Source organism: Sapajus apella, unplaced genomic scaffold, assembly GCF_009761245.1.
Source record: "Sapajus apella isolate SASKATOON/1434 unplaced genomic scaffold, GSC_monkey_1.0 scaffold24, whole genome shotgun sequence".
Lineage (NCBI taxonomy): Eukaryota > Metazoa > Chordata > Mammalia > Primates > Cebidae > Sapajus > Sapajus apella.
This window is the reverse complement of record NW_022436964.1, coordinates 18,823,309-18,837,673: the sequence shown is the minus strand read 5'-3', so window position 1 is coordinate 18,837,673 and position 14,365 is coordinate 18,823,309. Positions and strand designations below refer to the sequence as shown.

The window sequence follows — 14,365 nt, the reverse complement described above, 5'->3', positions numbered from 1 at the left end:
GTTCACCCTTTTCTTAACTTTATCGACCCTGACACTTTTGAAAATTACATGCTCGTTCTTTTATAAATGATTCTTCAATGTCAGTTTGTCTAATGATTCCTGGTTATTAGATTCAAGTTATGCATTTTGGCCCAAATATCACTGGATGGACACAGTGTTCTTCTCATTTTATCTTGTCAAGTGGTATATAATTTCGATTTATCCCATTACTGGTGATGTTCAGTTTGCTTGCTTGCTTAAGATGTTATCTGTCAGGTTTCTCTCCCATAAAGTTATTTTTTCCCTTTTGAAATAATTTTGTTTTGTGGAAAGGTACTTTGAGATTATATAAATGTCCCACTTTTCTTCAAACCTTTGTTTATTTATGTAGGTATGAACTCATTCTGACATAATTTGCCACATTATGATCCATTATTGGAATTATCTGTTTCAGTCTTCAAATTATCCTAGATTTGCCCAGTGGGAGCAACTTCAAACTGGTTTCTGTGTCCTTGTGGTGTGTCCCCTTCATTCTTTGAGCATTTCCTTATTTTCTGGTAAAAGAAGATGCTCTTCCAGGTTTATCTTGTACTCTACCTACTCCAGCCCTAGAATCAGCTATTTTTTTTCCAAAGAGCCCCAGTCTTTTCAATGGAGATGATATTTAGAAACCGCAATTTAATGTCTAAGGTTTGCTCACTGTTCTTTGGATATCATTGCTTCCAGGCCCCTCCTACTGCACTGAGCTAAGGAATAGATGTATGTTTATGTGAAGACACACACACTCTTACGTGTAGGTGATTTTCTATGTTATATATGTAACCACCTATCCATTATCTATCTCTCCATCCTTCAGTATATTTAAGAATGCATTAACATCGATACTTTTACTCTAATACAATTCTATGTGTTTATATTAGTTTTCTCTGTTCCCATATTTGTAACTCTTCTCTGAGAGTAAGAAACCCAACTTCTATTATCCATTATCCAATTTCCATTATCTAAAAGATAGGTACTTATGTGATCAAAGCCTTATACAAAACCAATTTTCTATCCACCACCAGTGTCCTCTACCCTGCACATGCCCTTCTGATTCCACTCATGTTCCAACATGCCCCTTTTCCCCACCAACTCCTTTTTGGAGCTAGCTAATGGCTTTTGGGCTGAGTTGTTCAGAAAGGGAAGAGAGGTGAGAAGAGAAAGGTGTTTTTCTCTTTTGCCTTATAATTTAGTAAATTATACTAATAGGTTTCTCTAACATTGACTCACCCTTGGACTTTGTAATGTGCTGTGCTTTGATTTTTCTACTCTTTTATTTAAGATGTCTTGATAATTTATTTTGCTGACCTGAAAAAGATTTGGAATGCTAGAAATTTTCTTAATTTCATTCTCTTTGAATTCTACAGGAAGAATACAAGGCTTCTCTTGACTTCTTTGCATTTTTCCAGTGCCTTTGCTTTTGGAAATGCCACCAGAATGAAAGCTGCATTATCTGTGGCAGAAATTACTGATACATCTGAGAAGCAAGGAATCATGGAGTGTCTGTTTTCCAGCAGTGATGTATATTTCTTGCAAAAGCCACATAATTATTTATAATACACTAATGAGTTTTTTCACAGAAAGAGAAAAGAGATTTCTAACATTTCCTGGGATTTCAAAAAAAAAAAAAGGAAAAGAAAGAATTCAACCAAATACCCATTTGTTAGCCCAGCATTGTAAGTCAGCAGCCCTAAAGAATGATTGGAGAATCAACCAGTACCAATACTGCCAGGCTTCATCTCCTTCGTATCCAGCTGTACCCAGTAGAATTTCTTGGAGCCCACAAAATGTTAATTGAAAAGATAAGTCAGCTTTGGAAAACATCTATATTTTAAGCAGAGGTGGAATTTGGGGAAGAGTCATGTAGACATCTGTAATTCTATACATCATGATTATTTTCAGTGACCTGAAACCTGAAGCAGATTCTAAGGGTTAAACAATGTCCATAGTTTTACTCTTTAGGATGGTGTTGGTCCCCTACCCAATCATTGTCACACTGCTTGGCTCTTATAGGCCTAAGTGCATGAGTTGCTTATTATTTGTCTGGGTAGTTGGTTAATTTTGGAGGCAACCATCTTGGAGGTACGATTTTCTTCCTTTGTAGATGACAAAGTGTGGATTGCTATCTTTTCATGTTTCATTTTACATACTTTGTCCTCTATCTCCCACCAACCCTCTCACCATTTCTGTTTAAAGATATTATTCCTTATATATGGAGATTCTTCCAAAAAGATTGACATATGCCCGTGTGTGCTCATGTGCACAGACATACACACATATACTCACAGTACATTTATGCTTCCAAATATATTCTTTTATTTTCTTGACTCAATTATTCCATTTATCAACTCAGTTATTCCAGGAATCCTGGAAAAACGGAGGGGTGAGGGAGAAAGGATGATTGTGGTTATAAGGTTTAAATGTATTATAGCATTATCAGTTGACTATTGAGGAATTGTGCTGTCAGTGAATTACATGTTTCAGCTATGTCATTGGCTCTGGAAACTCAGACAGAGAGTAGTTATCCAGATAAAGAAATGTCTGAAAACAAACAAGAAATAGGAGTTGCATTTTGGAAGTATTCTCATTCATAAAACTAAGAGGTCACATTCATTGCAAGAGGGCATCCACTGGAATGCTGGCTGAACTTATGATTAGAGCATTCATTCATTTATTTAACAGATACTTATTTAGAGTTTTTTATGTACTGGGCACTGTCCTAGATTTTAGAGATATGTTAATAAGCAAAGGCAAGCATGGTTCTTGCTGGTAAATGTTTAACAACTGGCTTTACAAAAACAAAAACTCTGATTTTTAGTATTTGTTCATTTCTGTGATGTAAATGCCCCCACTACAGCCAATTTCAAGCTACCAATGTTCTACAATGTAGGAAGATATGGATACATTAAGCAATGTGAGCCAGCATGAGCTGGCTTCAGCACACTTCGGGTCCTTGCTGTCCAAAAGTTTACAGTAAAATTGGGAAGACATACATTTAAAATATTACTTTAATAAAAGTCAACTTCAAACTATGACAGGGCTGTCAAGAAGGGGAATGTGGCATTGATAGCCTGCAATAAATGAATATAAACTATTTTGTGAAATTATTGGAAGTATTCACTGGGAAACTGATAGTTAAGCTGAGAGCTGAAGATGCAAAAGATTACTTGAGGAAAGGAGGAGCATTTCAGATAGAAGTTACAGCTCATGCAAACGCTCTGTGGTGGGAAAAAACTTGGTGTATTTGAAGAAAACAAAAGAAGGCTTTGTGACTAAACCGTGAGAGGAAAAGGGGCATGTGCTGAGTTGGAAGTGGTAGGCATGAACCATACTTGACTTATAAGCTTTGAGAAAAATGTGGATTTTTATCCTCAAAGCAGAGGTTATCTATTGAAGAGTTTTAAGCCTGGAATTAAAATGATGAAATTGCGTTTTGAAAATATCACTCTAGCTACAGCACAGAGGAAAGATTGGAATTGACCTCGATGGAGAGCTGGGAGGCGATGAGTAGTCTGTTACAGCAGTCTATGTAAGAGATGCTTGTGAACTGGCCTAGGGTCTGGCAATAAAAATGGAGAGAAGGGGAAAGATTTCAGAGATATTTATGACTCTAAATTAAGATGAGTTAATAAGGGTTAGTGTCCAATAATATGTTGCCAAGTCTTTCTGAGCTTGCACAGCTGGCTGGGTAGTGATGCCAGAAAGTTTGGGAACACCATTGTGTGTGTATGCATATGTGCACATGCAGGGGAAAATCCGAAGTTTTGGGCATATGAGTTTGAATAATCTTTGAGGCATCTAAGTGGATGTGTCAAACATGTTAGATATATAGTGCTAGAACTCAGAGTAGAGGTCTGGCCTAGAGTCTATATTTTGGAGTAATTTTCATCTGAAAGAAAATTAAAGAATCCTGTGTCTTTAACCCTGCTCCTTGGGCAGCAGACATCTTTTCAGCACATATCAGATGGCTTAAACTTTCTTTTCTGGGATTCTTTTTCATTTGTATAAGACATAGTAATGCATCTTGGCAACTCAATAAGATTTGGGGAATACTGAATTTATTTTCTGAGCTATTTTTCTTTAAAGATTTGTATTCACTGAATAGGCAGTGTATTAACTAGAGTAGTGCATGCAAACTGTTTAGCATAGTACCTAGCCTGTAGTAAGAACTCAGAAAATGGCAATTGTCATTAGCATCTTCTTCTTCTTTTCTTGATATCTGGATTACAATTACTTAATTTTCATTATCAATACGGTTGCTTTATCAATGTATCAAAAAGAAACTCATGATATTTAGGGGAAAATGTCTAAGATACATACTTGAGGATGTGTCGTGCGTGTGTGTGTGTGTGTGTGCGTGTGTGTGTGTAGAGAAGGCTTGGAAAGGATGCATACTAAATTTGATGAAATTGCCTCTGAAAGACGTAGAATTGAAGGGGAGTTAGGCAATAAACAGGGCTTTTTTTTAGCTAAACATTTATAAAATTTGAATTTTTGTGAGTATGCATTCCTTGTATAATTTTTTTGCAAATGAATTCACATTGCACAAGTTGAATAAACATAGCTCTCACATGATGCTGGTCCAGGAGTGACCAAATGCATAGTGGATACAAGGCAGTTCTGAGAGGCAGGCACTGCCATGTGTGAATGATTGCAGATAGAATCACTGTGAAATGATTGTTGAATTGTTTCCTGGTAAAGAGTGACTTAAATGGCTGACAGAAGATAAAACAGAATCCAGACGCTTGATATGTATCTCGGTTGCTATGTAACAAGCCACCCAATACAGTAATTTGAAACAATAATATTTCTTTTGCTCACAGGTTTGCAGTTTGCCTAGGGGCACAGTGGGGACATTTTGTCTCTGCTCTATTTGACAGCAGATGAAGATGAAATGACCAGAAAGCTAAAGGGTGAAAACATCTTCAGAGCCACTTGTTCATGTGTCTGGTGGTTGGTGTGGGCATGTGGTTGTGGCTCTAGAACATCTACACGTGGCCCTTCCATGTGGCTGTTTGTCTGAATCATAATATGGCGGCTAAGGTCCAAATGCAGCTGTCCCAAGAGAGCCCAGTGGAAGCTGTATCAACTTTATATTTTATTTTTACTTCTTTTTTTTATTTTTATTTTTGGAGACAGAGTCTCACTCTGTCACCAAGGTTGGAGTGCAGTGGCGCAATCTCGGCTTACTGCAACCTCTACTGCCCGGGTGCAAACAATTCTCCTGCCTCGGCCTCCAGAGTAGCTGAGACTACAGGTACTCGCCACCACACCAGGCTAACATTTTGTGTTTTAGTAGAGACAGGGTTTTACCATGTTGCTCAGGATGATATCAAACTCCTGAGCTCAGGCAATCCACCCTGCCTACTTATTTCTTTAGGGACAATTACTCACTGTATTGCTCAGGCCAGCCTCAAATTCCTGAGCTCAAGTGATCCTTCTGCCTTAGCCTCCCCAGGAGCTGGGACAACAAGTATGTGCCACCATGCTTGGGTTAGCATCAACTTTTATGATCTCTTCTTGGAAGTCAGGCTGCATCATTTCCTTTACATTCTCTCAGTAAAGGTAGTCACAGTGCATCACCGAGATTTGAGGAGAGAAGAAACAGATTCTACTTCTTGACGAGCAAGTAACAGGTTTTGCAAAAGCATGTAGAATCAGAAATATTAATGTGACCATTTTTGGAAATTGCAAATAGCCAAAATAAGTCCTCTTTTCCAATGTTATCTGTGCCACAAATTTGCAGTGCAAATATGGAAAATTATCCAGATTCTCTCAGTTGCCACAGCTGAATGTGAGAATTGCAACTCTACTCCAAAACCACATTCACGCATGGTGAGAGCTGTATTTTTACATAGTAAGCCAAATAATTTTAGTGATGGAGTATTATCTTTCTCTTGCCTAGCACAGTTATGATTTTAAAATTAATTTCCCAGTGCACTGTCAAATCTATTTTAACCTAAAAGGCAAATTGACACATTCCAGGCATGGTGTATGACCCAGGAAGCTTGGTCTGACCCAGTAAGCCAGTAGGTTTGTATTATTTGGTTTTTTTTTTTTTTCTTCCTAAGCTTACGCCTCAAAGGCAAACAAAGATAAAGCACAGAAAGGAAACTCATGAAAATGAATGTTTGCAATGGAATTTCAAATTGTTCTCTTAAATGCACATTAGTGTCCTTCCTGTGTACCAGCTATACTTTGTACAGGCTGTGTGGAACTTACTGTGTTGTCTGAAAGTCGGATTCATTTCTCATACTATTTATTTATTGGAGTTTGAGTCAACTCATTCATCTGTATTCCTGATGTCTTTGGTTCCAACTAGGGCATGTGTGCTAGACCATTATTAACAGGAGACTAATCACCCTGTATTTATTGATTAACCATAGAGTAGTGCTTAGAGGATTGTCAGAAAACATCCAGTTAATGGAGTCCACTAGATTAGAATTTCCTTTATTTTATAGTGTGAATTGTTAGCCCAAGATGAGCTGTAAATTACATCTGCAGGGTTTCTACTTTTTAAGAACACTATGATGGTAAATTTTTATTTCTTTGGACATGCACATGTTTTTTCCTGTTTGCCTTAAGAAATTAAGGTCATTATGTAGCATAAATATTAAAAATTAAGCTCTTTTGCTATTGACATGTAAAACAAAACAAAATGAAAAACTCCTACTTTAACACTGTCTTTTAACATAAGAAAAGCAGGTTTTATGCATGATTAGACTAATCAGTTAAATTGAATTATAACTAAGTTTTGCCCCCAAATGTTTTCTAGTTTTTTGTTTGTTTGTTTTCTTGTTTAGACTGAAGACAAACATGAAACATTTATCTTAAGATAAGTCCATTTTTTATTCTTCAGAAATTTGTCAGACTTGAAAGTTTTAGCAGCCCTTCCCCCGTAATTACAGTGCCAAAATAGCAAAGTGAATGAACCAACAGTCTGTGTCTTCCCTGAAATTAACAACATAAATGGAATCCAAATATTGTGTGCCTGAATGTGTATATTCATTTATAGTTGTAAGGAATGTGTACTAATGTCCGCACCTCAGACATTTATTATGAAAATCGTCAGTTAAGATATTCACCCTAGCGGTTTGCCAGCTCACCTAGCGGAGCTTTTATAAAGTATGGATTCTTGAGCCCTACACCCTAAAAACGTTGTTCATAGGCTGAGTATGTGACTTAGGAAATCTATATTCTTCAAATATAGAATCTTATGCTTCTGAGTTATCAGTCCCGTGTGGGAACAACTGAACTAGAACATTTGCTAACCCTTGACATAATTTTGGTGGTGTAAGATATTCTGCATTGAAAGAAATTTTTATATCCCAGGACAAAGTGATATTATATTTTGATTTCTCTCCTTGTTGCATTTTACAATAGGGATGCAGGATAACACTAAACTGTTATATATTGACTCACTTTATAGTAGAAGCACAGCTTTATCTTAAAAATAGAGAAAGGAATTCTAGTTCGTAAATCTTCTCATTTCCCTCTTTAGTTTAGTGCCTTTTGTTTTGTTTTGGTTTGTTTGTTTGTTTGTTTGTTTGTTTTTGAGATGGAGTCTCACTCTTTCACCCAGGCTGGAGGGCAGTGGTGCAATCTCAGCTCACTACACCCTCCGCCTCTGGGGTTCAATCGTCCTGCCCCAGCCTCCCAAGTAGCTTGGACTACAGGCCCCTACCACCACACCTGGCTAATTTTTTGTATTCTTAGTAAAGATGAGATTTCACTATGTTGGCCAGGCTGGTCTTAAACTCCTGACCTCATGATCCGTCTGCCTCAGCCTCCCAAAGTGCTGGGATTACAGGTGTGAGCCACTGCACCCAGCCTACTTCTGTGTTTTGACTAAAGTATATTTTATATATAAATATGTTATATATAGTGATAATAATGATTATTATTATCATTATTTGGTCATAATATTTCTTTTAGATTGCCCAAGTACCTCTCACTGAAACTTGTGGAATAAATAACTGCAAATATTTCATTATGGTTAGAGGCAATGAGTGAGGCACACTTCACAAAACTGGAAATTGTAGTATGGAGCCACAAAAAATAAATAAGATTTCCACTAGTAGAGGAATAGAGAAAAGATATTTCCAGGTAGGACACAGAAAAAACAAAGGCAAAGGGCTTGAAGTTTCACAGTACATTCAGAGATGGATAAGTAGCTCAGCATAGCCAGGCTCCAATATATATGGGAGCCATCATGGCTTGAAATATTCAGTCATCTTCACAAACACCACATGATTATCTCAATAGATGCAGAGAAGGCCTTCAACAAAATTCAATAGCCTTTTATGCTAAAAACTCTTAATAAACTAGGTATCTACAGAACATATCTCAAAATAATAAAAGCCATTTACGACAGACCCACAGCCAGTATCATACTGAGTGGGCAAAAACTGGAAGCATTCCCTTTGAAATCTGGCACTAGACAAGGATGCCCTCTCTCACCACTCCTATTCAATATAGCATTGGAAGTTCTGGCCAGAGCAATCAGGCAAGAATTGAAATAAAGGATATTCAATTAGGAAAGGAGGAAGTCAAACTGTCTCTATTTGCAGATGACATGACTATGTATTTAGAAGACCCCATCATCTCAGTTCAAAACATCCTTAAACTGATAAGCAACTTCAGCAAAGTCTCAGGATACAAAATCAATGTGCAGAAATCACAAGCATTCCTATACACCAATAACAGACTTAAAGAGAGCGAAATCAAGAACGAACTGCCATTCACAATTGCTACAAAGAGAATAAAATACCTAGGAATACAACTAACAAAGGATGTAAAGGACCTCTTCAAGGAGAACTACAAACTACTCAAGGAAATAAGAGAGGACACAAACAGATGGAAAAACGTTCCATGGTCATGGTTAGGAAGAATCAATATCATGCAAATGGCCATACTGCCCAAAGTAATTTATAGATTCAACGCTATCCCCATCAAGCTACCTATGACCCTCTTCACAGAACTGGAAAAAACCACCTTAAACTTCATAGGGAACCAAAAGAGAGCCCACATAGCCAAGACAATCCTAAGCAAAAAGAACAAAGTTGGAGGCATTATGCTACCTGATTTCAAACTATACTACAAGGCTACAGTAATCAAAACAGCATCGTACTGGTACCAAAAAAGAGATACAGCCCAATGGAACAGAACAGAGGCCTCGGAGGCAATGCCACACATCTACAACCATCTGATCTTTGACAAAGCTGACAAAAACAAGCAATGGGGAAAGGATTCCCTGTTTAATAATTGGTGTTGGGAAAACTGGCTAGCCATGTGCAGAAGGCAGAAACTTGACACCTTCCTGACACCTTACACTAACATTAACTCCAGATGGATTAAAGACTTAAACATAAGACCTAACACCATAAAAACCCTAGAAGAAAACCTAGACAAAACCATTCAGGACATAGGCATAGGGAAGGACTTCATGACTAAAACACCAAAAGCATTGGCAACAAAAGTCAAAATAGACAAATGGGATCTAATTAAATTCCAGAGCTTCTGCACAGCAAAAGAAACAATCACTGGAGTCAACCAGCAACCAACAGAATGGGAAAATATTTTTGCAATCTACTCATGTGACAAAGGACTTATATCCAGAATTGACAAAGAGCTAAAACAGCTTTACAAGAAACTAACCCATTCAAAAGTGGGTGAAGGATATGAACAGACACATTACAATAGAAGACAGTTATGAGGCCAACAAACATATGAAAAAATGCTCATCATTACTGGTCATTAGAGAAATGCAAATCAAAACTACATTGAGATACCATCTCACATCTGTTAGAATGGTGATCATTAAAAAACCTGGAGACAACAGATGCTGGAGAGGATGTGGAGAATTAGGAACACTTTTACACTGTTGGTGGGAGTGTAAATTAGTTCAACCATTGTGGAAGACAGTGTGGTGATTCCTCAAGGAGCTAGAAATAGAAATTCCATTTGACCCAGTAATCCTATTACTGGATATATATCCAAAGTATTATAAGTCATTCTGTTATAAAGACACATGCACACGTATATTCATTGTGGCACTGTTTATAATAGCAAAGACCTGGTACCAACCAAATGCCCATCAATGATAGACTGGACAAGGAAAATGTGGCACATATACACCATGTAATATTATGCAGCCATAAAAAACAATGAGTTTCTGTCCTTTGTAGGGACACAGATGAATCTAGAAACCATCATTCTCAGCAAACCAACACAAGAACAGAAAATCAAACACCGCATGTTCTCACTCATAGGCGGGTGTTGAATAATGAGAACACACGGACACAGGGAAGGGAGCATCACACACTGGGGTCTGTTAAGGGGGCATGGGGAGGGACAGCTTGGGGTAGGGAGGTTGGGGAGGGATAACATGTGGATAAATGCCAGATATAGGTGATGGAGGAATGGAGGCAGCAAACCACATCCATGTATGTACCTATGCAACAATCCTGCATGTTCTGCATATGTACCCCAGAACCTAAAGCACAATTGCAATAAAAAAAGAAATATATATATATTTATATACACACACACAAAAGAAATATTCAGTATTCATTGACAGGAGCAAATAATTCAGTCTTGATTCTAGGGCCAATTATCTCGAGTGGCTTTTTGAAGAAATGTGTTAAAATAGACTCTGAGGCTGCATCTGGCTCTGGGGTTGATTAGGGCTTAGCTGTGGGCATAAGATTGGGCAGCAGAGTATCAGTGCCATACATTTTGTAATCCTCGACTACACGATGTAAATTTCATATATGTATTCTTGATCTTAGTGATTTCTTTCACACCTTCTTTTAACTCGGTAATCAAATGTTTTTGTCCTGCTTTTGATTCTCATTGTGACATCTTGGATTATATATTGAGATCCTTGAGGGATTCATGAAATGCTGATCCTTTCACAAGGCTTTTTTGCTATTGGCTGTTATTTCAATCCTGTTGGTAAGCACTGTGGCAGGACTCGGCTGGAAACCAGCAAAGTGGTAAAAACCAGATGAAATACAATGCAGTGTTCACTTCTGCGCTTCTGAATCAGTGATCAAGTCAAAGGGATGACTGATTAACAGTTAATTTGATTTGCTGCATGTATGAATTTTGATTTGAAAGCTGATGGGGCGCAGACATATTTTTCTGCAGAAGAAAAAGTGCTGAAGTAGAAATTAAACCCCATTTCAGATTTTACCAAGAAAGCTCACACCGATTATCCAAGCACCCACATTATATATGTATATATATATATGTATGTATTGATTGGTCTGTTAACTTTTAAATTTATTAGTTTGAGAAACAAATCTCAATACTCTAAAAGCTTCAAGGAAATTTTTAAATGCATTTTATCTCCTAAAAACATGCAATTATGTGAAACTTCTTTTTGTTGTTCCCACTATTTTTTAGTTATATCTAGAAATATCATCTGGACAAAATATGTAGGCACTTTATAAATATAATTTGTTAATTTTCTGTTTAGCATATTTTTTCAATTCTAAGGCTTTCTTAGTGGGACATGTTAGCAGTCTGAAATCAGGATGTGTACATTGTAATTCCAGTGAACATTTCATTGAGTGTTTCCTGTCTGTTTCATCTCTCAGTTCCCCACCTCCACCTCCCATCCTCACCCCCAGTACCAAAAGGCTGTTACTGAATCTATGTTGCTTCTTGGACATTTTAGAATTGATGGTATGTTCAAAGTGCATGCTTAAATGGTAGATGGCTGTCATTGACTTGGCAAAAATGAGGGAGTGAGAATATTGTCTGGACAAATAAGGCAGAACAAGAGTTCCTTTGATTTCCAAACCATTGTCTTCCCCCATCCTCTTTATTTTGAATGTAGCTCTGTGTATGTCTGACAAGTGTGAGTTTGAGAAGACTTTTCTGCAGTGTCTAAAGGAGCAAAAAAAACCATATCAGGTACTTAAAATTATCTCTAATATTTTAAAGTTATTTTAGTAAGCTGATGAGGTCAATTAGTTATTGGTGCTAGAAGGAACACTTTTCCTTTTGTCTAGAGATTAGGTTAAAACTTAGAATCTTAAAATGTTAAAGGGAATTTTTTTTTTTTTTTTTTTTTTTTTTTTTTTTTTTTTTGACAGAGTCTGGCTCTGTCACCCAGGCTGGAGTACAGTGGCGCAGTCTTGGCTCACTGCAACTTCCACCTCCTGCATCCAAGCAATTCTCCTGCCTCAGCCTCCCAAGTAGCTGGGACTACAAGCACATGCCACCATGCCCGGCTAATTTTTTTTTTCTTTTTTGTATTTTTAGTAGAGATGGTGTTTTGCCGTGTTAGCCAGGATAGTCTCCATGTCCTGACCCCGTGATTCGCCAGCCTCAGCTTCCCAAAGTGCTGGGATTACAGGTGTGAGCCACTGCACTCGGCCTAAACAGATAATTTTAAATGTTGTCCAGTCCAGGCAAAGTTTGGATAAGGAATCTTGCCCTCTAGGACCCTTCTTCTAGCTTTGGGTTCACAGTTCTGTTTGATAATTTCTCAGCCTGATGAGGAATTTAGAGATTATGAGAAGTTCTTAGACTCCCTACCCATTACTTTTGACCTAAAAATACCAGCATTTAATCCAACTGAAATTTTCTGGTTGCTATAAATGGATTAAATTGCTTATCCCTCAGCAAAATGTTCAAACCTCAGTTGTGCCACCTCGTAGCTTTGTGACTGGTCACATTACTTAATGTCTCTGAGCCTTAGTCACTTACTCAAGTCATTCAAAAATGATTGTTGTAAATGAAATGTGCCAGCACTAGCCTAGATGCTGAGTATACATTGCTAAACAACACAGACACAGTTCCTGCTCTTAAAGAGCTCTGCTCATGAGAATTCATGAGAATGAGTTGCCAATTGCAAAGCAGAAGATAAGTTCTGTGATAAAGATAACTTCAGCTTGGAAATGAGGGCACATGGTGCAGGCAGGCCTTTCAGGGAGATTACATCAAAGCTGAGATATGAAGGATGTTAGTAGAAAGGCAGTTAAGAGGAATTCGAAGTGCTTTCATTTCCTCCACTGTAAAATGGGGACACACCTTCCGTATTGGGACATAGTAAGAGACAGAGACAATAAATATAATGCATCAGGAATGTGCCTGATAATTCAGTGTAGGGCCAGAAAACACGTATTAAATGTATACTACTTTAGGCGATGGGGTTGAAAAATGAGTAGGATGCTGGCCCTATCCTCCTGGGTCTTGGAGGCCAGAAGTGTAGCTCTAGCTCCCTGTATTGTCTCTGTTGCTCTTATCCACTCTATTGTACTTGCCTGTTTACATGTCTGGACCTGAAGTCCGCCAGCTTAGTGAGGCCGGGAATGCTTCTCTCTTGCTCACTGCTGTACCCTTGATGCTCCCAGGTTCCTGGTGCCTGTGGACTTTTATTCATCTCATCTCCTTCAGCAGATGTGGCCACCTCCACTTTCCCTTTCCTTTCCAGATCACACCTGCCCAGCAATCAACTTCCAGTGCCTACATTTATCTGCCTGAAAGTTTTCTCTGGCTATTGAGGCCCATTCAGCTCATGCAAGAGGAAGGGAGGCGGGAAATGTGAGGGAATGAAGCCTGCCTCCAGATTCTTTCAACAGTGTCAGATAACAGGTGGTGGAGAAGTACACTAGCTCCCTGGCCCCTGAGTGAGACAGCTCCAAGGTGTGTGTTCTACACTGACTCCCAGAATCTCCCCAGTAGTATTTAATTCTAGTCACTCATAGCAGAAACTTGATCAATAATTTTCCTTCCATTGACTGTTTTCTCTTTTGTCTTACTTCCCCCACTTCCTTACCAGTGATTCCTGGGATTCCCCCTCCGCCATGTATACTTCAATCCTTGTCTCAGGGTCTGTTCAAAATAAAATGTCCCATAAGCATCTAAATCCCTGTACTATTTTTAGGGAATGTCACTGCCTGTAAAGAGCCTGTCTCCCATGATGGAACTGAAAAGGTCAGATGCACTTGCATCTCCAGCTGTCCTTGCAGCCAGGGTTAGGCACTTGACCTGTGCTTTGCCAATCAGGCACACCAACCCCAGTCTCTAAACTGGAAGCTAGTCATGAAGAGGTAGGAAATGCCCAGAATTGATTCTGTTGGCAGATGGTGGAAGATAAAACAATCTGAATGGTAGCTTCCAGAATCCAGTGTTGGTGACATGTGGTGCAACCAAAGACATGGAGCATGGCAGTAATGTTGGCTTCGCCAGAGCACTTCTACTTTGAGATTTTTGAGCAGTGCCCCTTCCCTTGTGGTCTCCCAGCCTGGTTCTTCGATCCTCTCAGAGATTCTTTGAGCTCTCCAATATCTTTATAATATATTTATTACCTGCCAAAATGTCAAAGTTTGTT

The 14,365-nt window shown here is 38.4% G+C and overlaps 1 long non-coding RNA gene across 1 annotated transcript in view; it reads left to right on the top strand.

The window, feature by feature from the left end:
• The window catches only part of LOC116559852, a 106,698-nt gene extending 98,071 nt beyond the window's left edge, over nt 1-8,627 (top strand). The window contains exons 7-8 of the long non-coding RNA XR_004272656.1: nt 1,599-4,931; nt 8,589-8,627. This is a non-coding gene — a long non-coding RNA (uncharacterized LOC116559852). The remainder of the gene's footprint in view (nt 1-1,598; nt 4,932-8,588) is intronic.
• Nucleotides 8,628-14,365: the final 5,738 nt, after the last annotated feature.